This window comes from Theropithecus gelada, chromosome 6, assembly GCF_003255815.1.
Source record: "Theropithecus gelada isolate Dixy chromosome 6, Tgel_1.0, whole genome shotgun sequence".
Lineage (NCBI taxonomy): Eukaryota > Metazoa > Chordata > Mammalia > Primates > Cercopithecidae > Theropithecus > Theropithecus gelada.
This window is the reverse complement of record NC_037673.1, coordinates 166868494-166882582: the sequence shown is the minus strand read 5'-3', so window position 1 is coordinate 166882582 and position 14089 is coordinate 166868494. Positions and strand designations below refer to the sequence as shown.

Sequence of the window (14089 nt, the reverse complement as noted above, 5' to 3'; positions counted from 1 at the left end):
AGCACTTTGGGAGGCCGAGACGGGCGGATCACGAGGTCAGGAGATCGAGACCATCCTGGCTAACACGGTGAAACCCCGTCTCTACTAAAAAATACAAAAAGAAAAAAAAAACTAGCCGGGCGAGGTGACGGGCACCTGTAGTCCCAGCTACTCAGGAGGCTGAGGCAGGAGAATGGCGTGGACCCGGGAGGCGGAGCTTGCAGTGAGCTGAGATCCGGCCACTGCACTCCAGCCTGGGCGACAGAGCAAGAGTCCGTCTCAAAAATAAATAAATAAATAAATGCAGAAGGACCTGCTTGGAGAGTGTTGCAACCGTCTGGATGAGAGATGATGTTAACTTTGAAAGAGACAGATGAGGGGCAGATCTGGAATCTCTCTGACAGAGAAACCACCAGACTTTCTGATGTTGGGTGGCCAGCAGATGGGCATTAGAGAAAGGGCTTGGGAGGTGACAAGGAAGACTATCCAGGCTTTAGCAATTGGGTGGATGGTGGAACGGTGCTGTGAAGTGGGGAAGGCTGGAGGGAGCTGTGTCACACTTCCCTGCCCTGGCCCCAGTGATGATGAGGTTGTTCTAGAGAATGGGTTTGATTAATACTGACTTACCTTTGGCTATTGCAAGTCAATAACACTATGACCAGTCCTTGGAAAGCAGCTAATTTACTGGCTTTGAGTTCTAAAAATTTCATCTTCTTGAAGATTTTTCAGAATTATTTGTTCTTTAAACTCAACAGCTTTTTGCGGACAGGGCTCATGGACCTTTGTCACATGGGCAACATGTGTTTATTCCCTTTTTATGTACAGTGCCATGTTATGGGCACAGACATGTATGTGTGACCCTTTCAGGCATCCTTTGTGATTCTGGGTGTCGAGAGGAAAGAAAAGAGCAGTTAAAAAGAGCCTCTCTCTGGATGGTGCTGTGTTGAATGCATTTCATAACTAACCTCAGGAAGATTATTTTTTAAATTTCCATTTTCTTTATTATTAGGGCTTGGCTATTAGTCACTGAGTGGCAGAGTTGGAATCTGAACTGTAATCATGCCACACTGCTTCCATCTGACCAGGGATGAGGGTCTGGGGCTCACTGGTGTGTGAGGGGGTGACAGAGAACATTTCCTCATTTCAGTCTCTGTGATGACAGGAGGGAGTCCTGATGCTTAGAAAGTGCTTAGAGATCTCCAAAAGAGAGCTGCCGTAAGGTTCTGTTTTACCATTTAAAAAAACATTTGCCCATAATGTCTCTTTATAGGATAATAAAAATGAACCATGTGTGGTTCATTGGAAAACATCTCTCAGGGTTATTAAAAATATGTGAATATGAATTTTTACTTTAAGATGGGATGGCTATATTATTCAAAATTGTAAGCCAAAATGTATTATCTATTATTAATTTATTTTTAATGGTCATCTTTCTTATAGATTAGCATTCTAATTACTTCTGAAAAAGTGGGCAGCGGTGAGGCAAGGTTTCCAGTGAAAATTGTCCTGAAGATAAATTGAGGTCTTTGGCTGGAGCACTTCAGCCTTTTCCCCATTCTTGAGCAATGGCACCTGTCATCCCAGAGGGTCCAGGCCAAGATTCTCATCTAGGCTAGATCTGCCTAAAGAGTTTGAGGCTCTGCTCAGGAGTGAACGGAGGAGCTGCTCTCCACCACGTTCCTGCTAAGGTGCTGTCCAAAGGCCACATCGATGAAGGCCGGCAGCACAGAACTGCCTCCAGCCTGCTTCTCGCTGCTGTCCTCCTCCAGGCTGCCACTCCTTCCTCAGACCCCCTCCGCTTTCTTGCTAATCCTTCCTCCAAGCCCAAGATAAAAAGTGTCTGCTGCAGTAAATGCAACTCACGTGATATGACAGGGGAATTTATAGGGTATTTCAAATACTTTCTATAATTGAAAAATCTCAGCATTTATAGTTTGATTGAAGCTTGTTCATGTCAATTCAAAGCAGTTCATGTTGATGGAGGGCCTTCTGTGCTCAGGTGAGGGGCTGGGTGCTAGACCCAGGGAGTTTGAATGGCTTGGCTCTCATACCTGTCACCCGTGCACTGTGCAGCTTCCGCACATTCTTCACCTGCCCGCTGGTGTTGCCTGGTCTGTGAAGGACACTTACTTCTCAGGGTCTTCACGAGGATTAGGTGGGTACCCAGAGCATGGCACACAGAGGATGTGCAGCAGATGGCAGCTTATTTCATTTCCCTCCCATCTATTCCTGTGTGACGAGGGAGGGCTGGTGGACTGAGTGGGGGCTTCCGGGTCACTCCACATGGTGTCAGCCTGACTCTGTCTTGAAGGGACAATGTGTGTGTGTGTCAGGGAGATGGGGCTGGCCCATCCCCAGGGATGCCAGCACAGGGCAAAGAACACTGACCAGGGGAGGGGATGAGAGGGCGAGGGAGTGGGATGGGAGACCTGGGTTCCCGGACCACATCCCCAATTCTGGGCTCGGCATTTCCATTCTCTGGGTGTCAATTCCCTCTGCAATAAAAAGGACTGGGGAGACACTGAATTTCTACTCATGTAACCTTGGGCAGTTCTCTCTGTATTTTTAGTTTATTAACCAGTGATGGATCTATTCTCCAGAAACTTCTCTAAAGTCATCTCAAACTTATGCTATTTTAAATTTATATTAATTTCCTCTGGAGATAGCAAGTTTCATTAAGTTTATGAGTTTTGGGGAAGGCAAACTTCTTTTAATCGGTCCTAGTTTACTCCTTTTAGTCTTCTAATTTTAGTATTTTATGATTTGCTCAACATTCATGCATTTGTTTAACCAGCATATAAGCATATCCATGCTCCACATATTCAGAGTTTCAGAAAGGGAAGATGTGTAGAGTTTATTGAATACCTACTATGTAAAGACATACTAAGTGTGTTCACATTTGTCAATATCCATTTACCTTCCCAACAATCTTAGGAGGTGATATTAATATCCCCAGTCATTAGACAAGCTAAGTCTCAGACAGCTTAAGTGATTCCCAGGGTCACACAGGGAGTAAGTGCATGACCTGGCATCTGAAGCTAGATCTTGCCTTCTGTAATTCTGTAATGTAATGTTGCAGCGTATTGTTGCAATCTTGTAATATCGTGCCCCTTCTTTCTGCCTTCCTTATCCTCTTTATATATCAGAGAGATGGAAACCATTATTTCTGGAGCTGCTCAGCATTGATTCTTTGCTTCTCCAGGCCTGGGGGATTTATTTTCAAAACTCCCTGCTTTGCCTGAAAAGGCTTAGGAAAAGCTTGGAGTGGAAATTACAAAGGAGGGGATCTTCCAGGGGTCCCACCCAGCAGCCTGCTTCTTTCCTGTTGCATTTGGTCGTGGTGGTACCTTAGGATAAAGGGCCGTGCCTGCTGCTGCTTGATGACAACCTGGCTGTGGTAGCCTGTATATTTAACCCCACGCATGTTAAACTGCATCTGGCCAATGAGTGTGTTACATGTCTGGGGCTCTTTACTTAGGTGGTTCTTGGGGAAAATTGAGGGCATGTATATCAAGCAATTTTTGAATTATGTCTCTATTAGCATCTGTGAATGTCTCCCTGGGGAAGCCAGGAAAACTCTATTAGTTGAGCAGTTTAAAACAGGATTGGAGGAAGCAGTGGGGAATATCCCACAGGGAACAATAATTATAAACAGCAGTTCCATGTAAACAGGTCTTAATGTGTTTTCTATATTGAATTCCTGAGAGTGAGGATCTCGAGTGGTGTTTCGGCGCCCCCTCCAGGACCTTGCCCTGCATACTGGTGCCTGGAGGGAAGTGTTGGGAGCTGAGGAGGAACGCTCAGGGGACCCTGCTTCTTCCCTGGACACCAGAAGCCTCCTGGACCATGGCAATGCTGAGCCAGTCTGGTTATGCCCACCAGCTGTCTGTGGGCCACATGATACTAATGGCATCGTTGTGTGATTTCCAGGAGGAGATCTTAGGCAAGTCATTCCCTCTCTGTGCCCTTGTGGAGTATTTATATAGGCTTAACACTGAGCCAAATGTTTTCCTACAATTTATTTCAGTGAATCCTACCAGTGTCCTGCAAGATGGGTTATATTACCCCACTTTATAGATGAGGAAACTAACTCTCAGGAAAGTTAAGTATTTTGCCCAAAGTCATTCGTGAGCAAATGGCAGAACTGGGGTCTAAATTCTGGTCTTTGACTGCAGTTGCAGGGCTATTACCATGATACCAGATCATTTCCATGCTCTTCAAGCTCTTGTCCAACTAAACATTCTATGAAATACACCTTTTTGATACCAGAGGCTCAGTGATCTCATCTTGGGTTTTGCAATGCCCCCTCAACTTATTTAGCCTGTGCCAGCTATGGGAACAGAGATCTCACTCATTATTAGTTCAGTGTTTTGTGGTTGCTGCTGGTTCTAGAGTCCTAGGGGTTATGGCTTGAGGCCAGTGCGTAACCCATAGGATGTACTCATAAGGCATTCAGACTGATGGTTGTCATGGCAGTGGTGCCATAGAGAAATGCTGTGGCCTTGGCTAGGTCACATCCCTTCTGTCCACCTTGAAAGTAAGTCTATCATGTGTCTTCCTACATCAATAAAGTGGAATTATGGAAGCATAAAGGCTTTAAGTTTGGAAAAACCTTAGCTATCATCCAGTATTTTACATCATCCTTAGATATCATCCACAACTATAAAGGAAAGAAATTCTTTAATCAAAGGAAGTTGTGCACAGAAGCTAAGTATGTAAAATAGATGAGGAAACTAACTCTCAGGAAAGTTAAGTATTTTGCCCAAAGTCATTAGTGAGCAAATGGCTGGTGCATCGTAGAGTGTACAACATAGCAATGCCTCCCCTAAAGCAAACTTCCTCAGGAGGCACGGCTCAGAGTGACTCCTGAAGGAGGCAAGATCACCTCAATCATCTTCTCTCTAGCTTTTAAAATAAGCAAACTTAAAAGCAACCAACAGTCTAAAGCCTGTATGCTATGTTAGTAGTATAATTTTAAAACATTTACTTAGGTTTGGCCAGGCACGGTGGCTCACTTCTGTAATCCCAGCACTTTGGGAGGCCGAAATGGGCGGATCACAAGGTCAGGAGTTTGAGACCAGCCTGGCCAGTATGGTGAAACCCCGTGTCTACTAAAAATACAAAAATTAGCTGGGCATGGTGGTGGGCACCTGTCATCCCAGCTACTTGGGAGGCTGAGGCAGGAGAATCGCTTGAACCGGGGAAGCAGAGGTTGCAGTGAACAGAAATCATGCCACCGCACTCTAGCCTGGGCAACAGAGCAACACTCCATCTACAAAAAAAAAAAAAAAAAAATTTACTCAGGTTTTTTTACACATAAAATCACAACAAAATGATTGTCTAAGGAGAAACCTGATATTTAAGAGTGATTCAAGAGCAGGCAGAGTCCAGAGGGCATGGGACATAGGCTAGGTTAATTTTGCTAGAGACAGATTAACAGCAGGGAACTCGGGGAGAATGCAGAGGAGCAGCCCCAGTGGGCATCTCAGGAGGAGGTCTGCGGATCAGGAGAGACGTTTGGGGCTGGAGAGAGGGAAGAGGAAGGGCACAAAGAGGGCAGGGGAAGGTAGAGAGGAAGAATCTGTAGATGGCTCTGGCTTTTTAATCCTTGGATATCGTCTTGAGGGAAATAAAGGAAGATGGCTGCAGTGCTTACTCATTTCAAGGGCACTGGATCAGTGGAGTGCTGCACTGAATATTCTAAGCACACAGCTGTGTGAGACACTGAACACCTCATTTCAGAAAACCTCCAATGCCCAGCCCCAGAGGTTACTGAGGAAGTAACTAGATAGAATGTTCTTTACAGCCAGTTTGCAGACACTCACAGGCCGGGGTCAGCTGTGGGGCTGGCTTTGTCTGGTGGGGATGGTGCTTTGGCCACAACTCAAGTGCAAGGCGGGCTGCTGTGGTCTGACTTTGCGGTGTAAAGTCTCTGGAGGATGCAGGACAAAAAACAATTGGCAAACTGTTAATTAGCTAAGCAGACTCCTAAAGGCCAATGATTATAGGAAATAACTTACTTGGATACCCAAGTGAACCACAGAGAATCAAGTGCTTGCCTCAGAACTGATTGACTCTCCTTGTTAGTGCCTTCCTCTGTTCCTCCCTCCCCCTCTCTCTCACTCCCACCTCTTTCCCTCTTTCTGCCCTGCCATTTCTGACAGTTTCTCTGTTCTCTCATTTATTGTAGCTCTCATCTTCCTATCTCTGCTCTCCTCCTTTCTCTCTGGAAAGAGAAATATTATGTACCTATAAAGTAGGTTCATTTCATTCCTCTAATGGACTTTGTGTTCATTTTTAAAAATTTTAAAATTAGATGATGGTCCTCCTTATGTCAGTACCAGGAATCTGCTCACTCTGAACACTAGTATCCTGGTAGTACTTTGTCCTGGGGACAAAAGTGGGGATGGGAAGTACAGGCCAGCAACAAGTACTTTCACTTGATCTGTAGAATAAGGGATGGTTTAAAAAAGGGAGAATCCATTCATGTGTTACTTGTGTAATTGAATGTAAATAAAAAGGAAATGTCATTAAAAAAAATCAGGTGAGTTGAATATTTTATGTTGTTCTTTCTCTGAAGAAGTTCAAGCCAGCTAAGTGCAGTTGCTTTTACTCAGATTGGGCCTTGTTTCCCCCCAGAATCTATGATATGGAATAGAAAAAGTAATTTTAAAAAGTTTATCGGCTGGGTGCAGTGGCTCACACCTGTAATCCCAGCACGTTGGGAGGCCGAGGTGGGTGGATCACCTGAGGTCAGGAGTTGGAGACCAGCCTGGTCAACGTAGGGAAACCCCATCTCAACTAAAAATACAAAAATTAGCTGGGCGTGGTGGCATGCACCTTTAATCCCAGCTACTCAGGAGGCTGAGGCAGTAGAATCACTTAAACCTGGGAGGCAGAGGTTGCAGTGAGCTGAGATCGTGCCACTGTACTCCAGCCTGGGTGACAGAGTGAGACTCTGTCTCAAACAAACAAACAAATAAACAAAAAGTTCATTATGCTGGCTATAATAGACTGCAAAATACAAGCTATTCCGATCCTCAAATCTAGTGTGCCTTTTGGGCTGGATTTTAGAAGAGACTCTCTCAGCTACAAGAGTCTGGGTATTAGGTAGGCAGTTAGCAGAGTGGGATCTGGAGTCAGTCTTATTTTGTTGATCACAGTGGGGGTCTTCAGGCTGTGGCTAAATGGGAGGGTTGTTGGCCTGGGTTTGGGCAACTCTGGATGTCTCTTTGAGACTGGAAGTAATGAGAAGGCTTCTGACCACAGAATGTGTTCCACTCATTGGAGGATGGAAAGTATTTGACATCCTCTTGCTGATCACACAAATAGAGAAGTCTTAGGGCCAAATTGGAAACCCATGCAGAGCAGGAGACAGGGTTGTTCTCATGGGCAAGGAGAGGCCAGAGGATACCCTTCTCATTTACCTTAAAGGAGGTATGTTCTGGGAGCATCATAAACTTTGATAATGTAAAAATGAGAATATGATAAACAGATTAAGTAGACAGAGAGAAGAATAGGAGAAGGATATTTCCAAGAAGGTGAGCAACAGACATTGTTTCAAATCAACATGTAAGTAATTAAAGATTGTGTGTCATTTAAAGTGTAACTATCTGCAGAAGAACTAAAAATAGCCAACCAAATATGGAGGTAGAAAGAGGAGAGAGAGAAAAGAGAGAGAGGTTTGTGGCTCAGGTTGTAGAGGAGCACATTTACTGGGAGATGTCAGGTCCTTGTGTGACCAATGACCAGGGATGAAGGAGGGAAACTCCCGCTAGTGAGAGGCCAAGGCTGTTACTTCTCATCCTCCTTGGAATTACAGAGAGAAGTTGACCTAAGCCTTTACATTCACTAGCATCCCAGATCAATAGGTCTATCCATATCTGAACTTTTGTATTTTATTTGATATCATATTGTGGCAAATGAAGAAACATTTCCAAAGACCTACGTATTATTTTCCTAAGACTGTCATAATACATTACGATAAACTGGAGGCTGAAATTGGAGTGATGCTGCCACAAGCCAAAGAACACTGGAGCTACCAAAAGCTGGAAGAGGCAAGGAGGAATCCTTCCCTAGAGACTTTAGACTCTAGGGGAGTTTGTCAAGAACTTGATTTCAAACTGGTAGCCTCCTGAACTATGTGAGAATAAATGTCTGTTGTTTTAAGCCACCCAGTTTGTAGTAATTTGTTCTGGCAGTCCTCAGAAATTAATACAACTGTCATTCTCATTTCTTTATTTTATAAATGAGGAAAGGGAAAGCTGGGGAGAGAAAGAGATTTGTCCAACCTCACACAACTGGTAAATGGCACAACCAGAATTGCAACCTAGCTCTTTTGATTCTCAGCCCAATATCTGTATACTGTTCCTAAATTATCCCTAAAAAATTGGCCAGGCATGGTGGCTCATGCCTGTAATCCCAGCACTTTGGGAGGCCTTGGCAGCTGGATTACCTGAGCTCTGGAGTTCAAGACCACCCTGGGCAACATAGTGAAACCCTGTCTCTACTAACACACACACACACACACACACACACACGCACACACACACACACGAACACACTAGCTGGGGTGTGCACCTATAGTCCCAGCTACTTGGGAGGCTGAGGGAGGAGAATCACTTGAGTCTGGAAGGTGGAGTTTGCAATGAGCTGATATCATGCCACTGCACTCCAGCTTGGGTGATAGAGTGAGATTTAGTCTCAAAGAAAAAAAAAAACACCCTAAAAAATAAAATAGGAATAAGATCAAGGGCCTAAGGAAGACTACAGATGGGTTCTTTGGAGATGTTCCACTGCTCTCCTTAGAATGATGGCATCACATAAGTCCTGGTGTATCTACTAGGAGGTGGTATTCTCTCTTTGGTACTCAAATTGTGAACAGAGTCTCCCATATCAAATACACATTAAAAATGGCATTTTGGACCATATGGTAAGGGCTCTAGCATAAGAGCCTATGTGTGGTAAAGACTTAATGGCAGACTACGGATCCCATCTGGAACTGGATTAGTTGCTGAGGTACTTGGTGTACAGAACAGAGGGTGAAATTTTAGAGACAAATACCTCCACCTTGCTATTGCTGCATTTTTGGAAATTTTATTTAACTTCTCTAAATCTGTCTTCTTCCTTATATAAAAGGAATCATGATATTTAACTTCAGCATTATTTAAAATGTTTTCCTTAGAGCATTATTTTGAGGTTTGTATTAACTCATGTATATAAAAGCACTTAGCACTGTACCTGGCACATTGTAGGTGTTGAATAAATGCTAATTCCCTTCTTTTTCTTCACCTAGAGTTTCTGGAAATAGTTCTCAACATATGTTCTCTACCTTTCACCTTAAATCCCTTTATTGCTATAACATTAGATGAATGATTGATATCCTTTGTGGTAATAAAACAAAAACTGCAATCATGAGAAGTTAAAGCAGGGGAAGGAAGATGGATACTTATGATATGCAAAGGAAGAGCAGGGGAATATTTCTACTGCAACTTTAGCCTTATAAGAAAGTAGGAAGCTTGGCCAGGCGTGGTGGCTCATGCCTGTAATCCCAGCACTTTGGGAGTCCGAGGCGGGTAGATCACGAGGTCAGGAGATTGAGATCATCTTGGCTAACACAGTGAAACCCTGTCTCTACTAAAAATACAAAAAATTAGCTGGGCCTAGTGGCAGGTGCCTGTAGTCCCAGCTACTCAGGAGGCTGAGGCAGGAGAATGGCGGGAACCTGGGAGGCAGAGTTGGCAGTGAGCTGAGACCACGCCACTCAACTCCAGCGTGGGCAACAGAGCGAGACTCTGGAAAGGAAAAGAAAGAAAAGAAAAGAAAGAAAGAGAGAGAGAGAGAGAGGAGAGAGAGAGAGAGAAAGGAAGGAAGGAAGGAAGGAAGGAAGGAAGGAAATAGGAAGCTGTTGCATTAATGTGCAATCTTAGGGGTAACTGCTCTGAAGCTCTGAGCAGGAATGGAACATGTTCTTTTGAAATCCGGTGGAGAACAGGGGCTCTGCTCAGTTGGTATTGACTGGCAGGTTGAGTTTGGATCTTCAGAAAAGCACATCTAAGGGACCAAGGGCTGGAGCAGACAGAACTTGTCAGATTTCAAGTGATTTTTAAGAAAGAAAAAGTTTTCTGAATGTGCTTCAGCTTTCAAAGTCTCAGGGAAGCAGCGCCTTAGGGTCATAGAGTCACTAAATTTTAGCTAAAGCTAAAACACATCCTTACATACAGGGCTAACATGCTGAACAGTAAAGTGGAGCTGTTCTGGTTGAAGCAGAGCTGAGGGACTCACAGTCTGGCTGCCCATCTCAACCCACAAAACTGAATTCAAAGAAACCTTTGGATCACTCTAGAATTCCGAGGAACAGAGATCTAAAGTCATCATAAGGAAACCAAGACCCAGAATTTTTTAAAAAATAACTTGACCAACATTAAACTGAGACAGATTACGGATAGGAAGTGGATTTCCTGACTCTTACTCCAGGGCTTACCTCATCTCACACTTCAGTTTCTGGTCTTCCCACTTTCAGCTGGTATTTTAGCTAGTCCTTTGTCTACAAATGCATTTCATTATTATGTACGGTTTTGTCACGTGGTGCCCCTTGGAAGAAAAATTCTGTCTACACCATGCAGTGGTGGAAGAACATACATTGAATACACATTACACATACTTTGAATATACACTACTGGAGTTTGATCTTGTTTTATGAGCCCAATTAATTGCTCATGAAATTTGGAATCCTTCCTGGAGCCTAATTTTATGTGACAAAAATCATCTAGACAAACTGTGTTCTATTTGGAACAGTATCTCATAAGAAGGAAAAATAAAACTCTTTGTTTCTTGAGCTCCTTCACCGTTGGAAACCAAATCACTTTCTAATCCTAAACAATCGGGTTAACCTGGATTTATAACCCCATTCTCACTAAGAAAGGGAGCTGAAGTCAGAGCTGAGGAGGTGGCTTTGGAATAAGGGTTCTTATAAGGGTTGAGGAAAGAAACCGACATTTATTAAATGTGTTCTAATTGTCAGACACTGTGATTAGCATTTTACAAGGTTTTTACCTCCATATAATCTCCTAAACTTCTTTTAAAAAGTTCATCAACATAATGGCTTTTAAAAGTCATTGGCTTCCATCACAATATACATAGTCACTAGACAGCTTCAGAGAGAATTGTGATGTGTTGTGCTGGCCTCACCCATAGCTAATAATCCATCAAGACTCACATGCTCATAGGGCCGGAGCAGGAGACCCTAAGTCCCTGACTCCCGCACTCCCCTGGCGCGCCACATTTCAGCACGACGGACAGCGCAGCACTGGGGCTCGACGGGGGAGGCGGGGACCAATACCACGCTGTTTCAGCCCGGCTTTTTCAAATCTCTCGGGTCTCCGCCCTCATTTCCGTGCATTTTCGAAACGACTCTCACAGCAACCGAAGCCGGAAAAAAGCATTCACAGAAAACGGGGAAGCTCCAGGGTTCGCTTACCGTCTGACAAGTCAATCAGCCCGAGGTAGTGCAAAAGTTTCAGGGAGGAGCACACGACCACCACTATTCCCAGTGTCTGGAGTCCTTCGGACTCGCCCTCTGCCCACATCCTCACAGCACCCTGGCGCACCGGCAAGCGCTAGGCGGTCATGCAAAGCCGGAAAACCAGGCTTCCAAGCCTCCCTTCCCGCTGTTCTCCTAAAGTGCTCGGTTTCTTTTCCACCAGTCTCCCTTCCTCTTTCTCCCTCCCTCCCTTCCTTCCACTCCTCCCCCTCCCTCCACCTCTCTCCTCCTCCTAGCTGGTAATCTCTATGTTTCATAGTAATATTTGCTTTTATTTCCTCTTTTCCCAAGGCAATTTCTCCAACGGTTTAACCAGTCCCTAATCTGCTAGCTGACTGTAACCATCACGGCAACGTCTCACGGCATATTCTCTTGGCAGCTCAGAGGAAACGTGTGTCAGTGTAGACCATTTCAAAGACATACAGAAAGAGCCCCACTGCTTTAGATCACAGATAGATGGAGAGATGAAAGATACTTTTTCAAAGGGACAACAATTTGCCAGTGAAAAACCTGACGAGCTGATCTGGAACATATGTGGTCCCTGCTTTGACACGGTGAACTGTCCCTGGAAACTGTACCACCAGGAAAGCTGTGGTAAACTGGAGTGCGTCTACAATTATATTTGTCTTTGGGGAGGTTTTATATTAGTATCAGAAATTATTAGATGGGTAGTCAGGCTGGCTAAGTCATCACTGGGCAGCACTGAGTGAGCAAATGTTCTGGAAATGAAAGAAAGAATGAGGAAGAAACAGAGTGGTGCTGTCGGCATGCCCTAAACTTTTGGGCTCTATGGGGGAACTTTCCCTTCTTCCTACACTGGATTGTCAGCAGTGAGCCTGGGGGAAAGGTGCTTGACGTGGGGAAAAGGGAAGATTGCACTCTCAGAGTCACAGAGACCTGTCCTTGGGCAAGTTCCTGGATCTCCGTGAGGCCGTTTCCTCTTCTTAAATAAACTTACCACAAATAAGATAACTTGTGTAAAGTGTGGAAACAAAGTAGGCACTTCACAAATGCTGGTGTCAGATTTTGAGAATACATTATATTGGCAACACTGTGGAGCAAAGACACTCTTTTGAATCATTGGCAGGAAGGTAAATTCATAAATCAATTGTATATATCCGTTTATTCAGAAATTCCACTTGTAAGGATACCTACATATGTGCACAAATATATATGTACACAGATATTCATTGCATCATTCGTTTATAACAGTAAAAGACTGAAAGAACTTACATGCTCATCAGTGAGAAAACTGGTTCCATAAATTATAGTGCATACATAAAAGGAGTACCATATAAGCCATTAAAAATAATATGGCACATCCATGTATCTTTGCCTGGAAAGATACTAAAAAAATACTATTAAATGAAAAAAAAAAAAACCTAAGTTGTTTAGTAGCACTATTACCAATGTTAATGTTACTATTTTAATATTGGAAAGGAACACACACACACACACACACTGTCGTATCCATAAAATATTTCCAAAGGAATACACTAATAGTTGAGCATTTTAGTTGCCTCTGGAGAGAACTGAGGAACTGCGTTCAGAGGGTGGCTGTTGCTGAAATTTTCTCCTATGCATGTGCGTAATGGATTCAAAACAACAATAACTAAATGTGAATGCTGGCCTCTCCTCCCCTTCCTTCTTTGGGAAAAGGGAGACATAGTCTACATATTGGATTGAGACTCGGGAAAATCTTGTCTTCCCTGCTCTGTGTCTCTCAGCTCTGTTCTTTGTGTCAATCTTCATTCTCATTGATGTGTAGGCAGTGATGCCCTGGGGTCAGCCTGCTGCAGCTTGTGAAAGCTAATTGTTAAATTTTCAGGAAATCAGCAAGGCAGTTGTTAAATCTTTGTTAGCTTGAAATCAGCCATGGTAGGGTGTTGCCACCACAGAAATTAGCAAATGCTACAAATCAGTGTTTCTTCACCCTCCCCACTGTCTCTGAATTACCAGGATGCCACGCTACCATTCCAGATCCCATCTGCCCCGAAGAAAACCTGAGAAATTCACCTGCCCAGAGGTTTTCCTGACTCACTTTGTTTCCTCTCCTCTGGACCCCTAGCAAGTGTAATAATTTTTGGCATTCACATATCCAGATATGAGGAACTAAATTAGAAGCAGGAAGATTTCTATGTTTCTAATAAGTCAATACTTTGTTCTCTTGGCTTCTCTTAGCTGTATCTCTTCTAGGTTTCTACTTACTCCTTCCCCTCTCCCTACTGCTTCCTTTACAACAACTCTCTGCCTTATAAAACTCATGCTGTTCTTGATCTTCCCTCCTGTGTACTCTCCCTTTTTGCAAGCTCATGCATAAGCTAGGCAGAAGCTCTCCTCTCAGCCATTTTCCTGGGCTCTCGTCCCAAATTTTCATCTATTGCCCTTTTGTACTGCATACAAAACATTGCCAGTGAGGTCCCATCAACAGGTAATACTGAGCATCTGTTAGCTATAAGGTCAGGTGCCAGGAATTAGACTTAATGCCTTACTGCTTTCTGGTATTTCTGGGAAAGAATGATACAAGAAGGAGGAATAGTGGTTCCCACTTTCTGCTTTGCTGTTACT

General features: G+C 43.8%; 1 protein-coding gene across 8 annotated transcripts in view; it reads right to left on the bottom strand.

Moving 5' to 3' along the window:
* KCNIP1 (potassium voltage-gated channel interacting protein 1) overlaps positions 1 to 14089 on the bottom strand; it is a 385234-nt gene that overhangs the window by 40611 nt on the left and 330534 nt on the right. Inside the window, exon 1 of one of the 8 annotated variants that reach the window (XM_025388845.1) lies at positions 11459 to 11546. The exons of the other annotated variants lie outside the window; for them this stretch is intronic. The gene's annotated coding sequence lies outside the window, so the exon portion shown is untranslated. Of the gene's footprint in view, positions 1 to 11458; positions 11547 to 14089 lie in introns of those variants that run through there. 8 annotated transcript variants of the gene reach the window in all.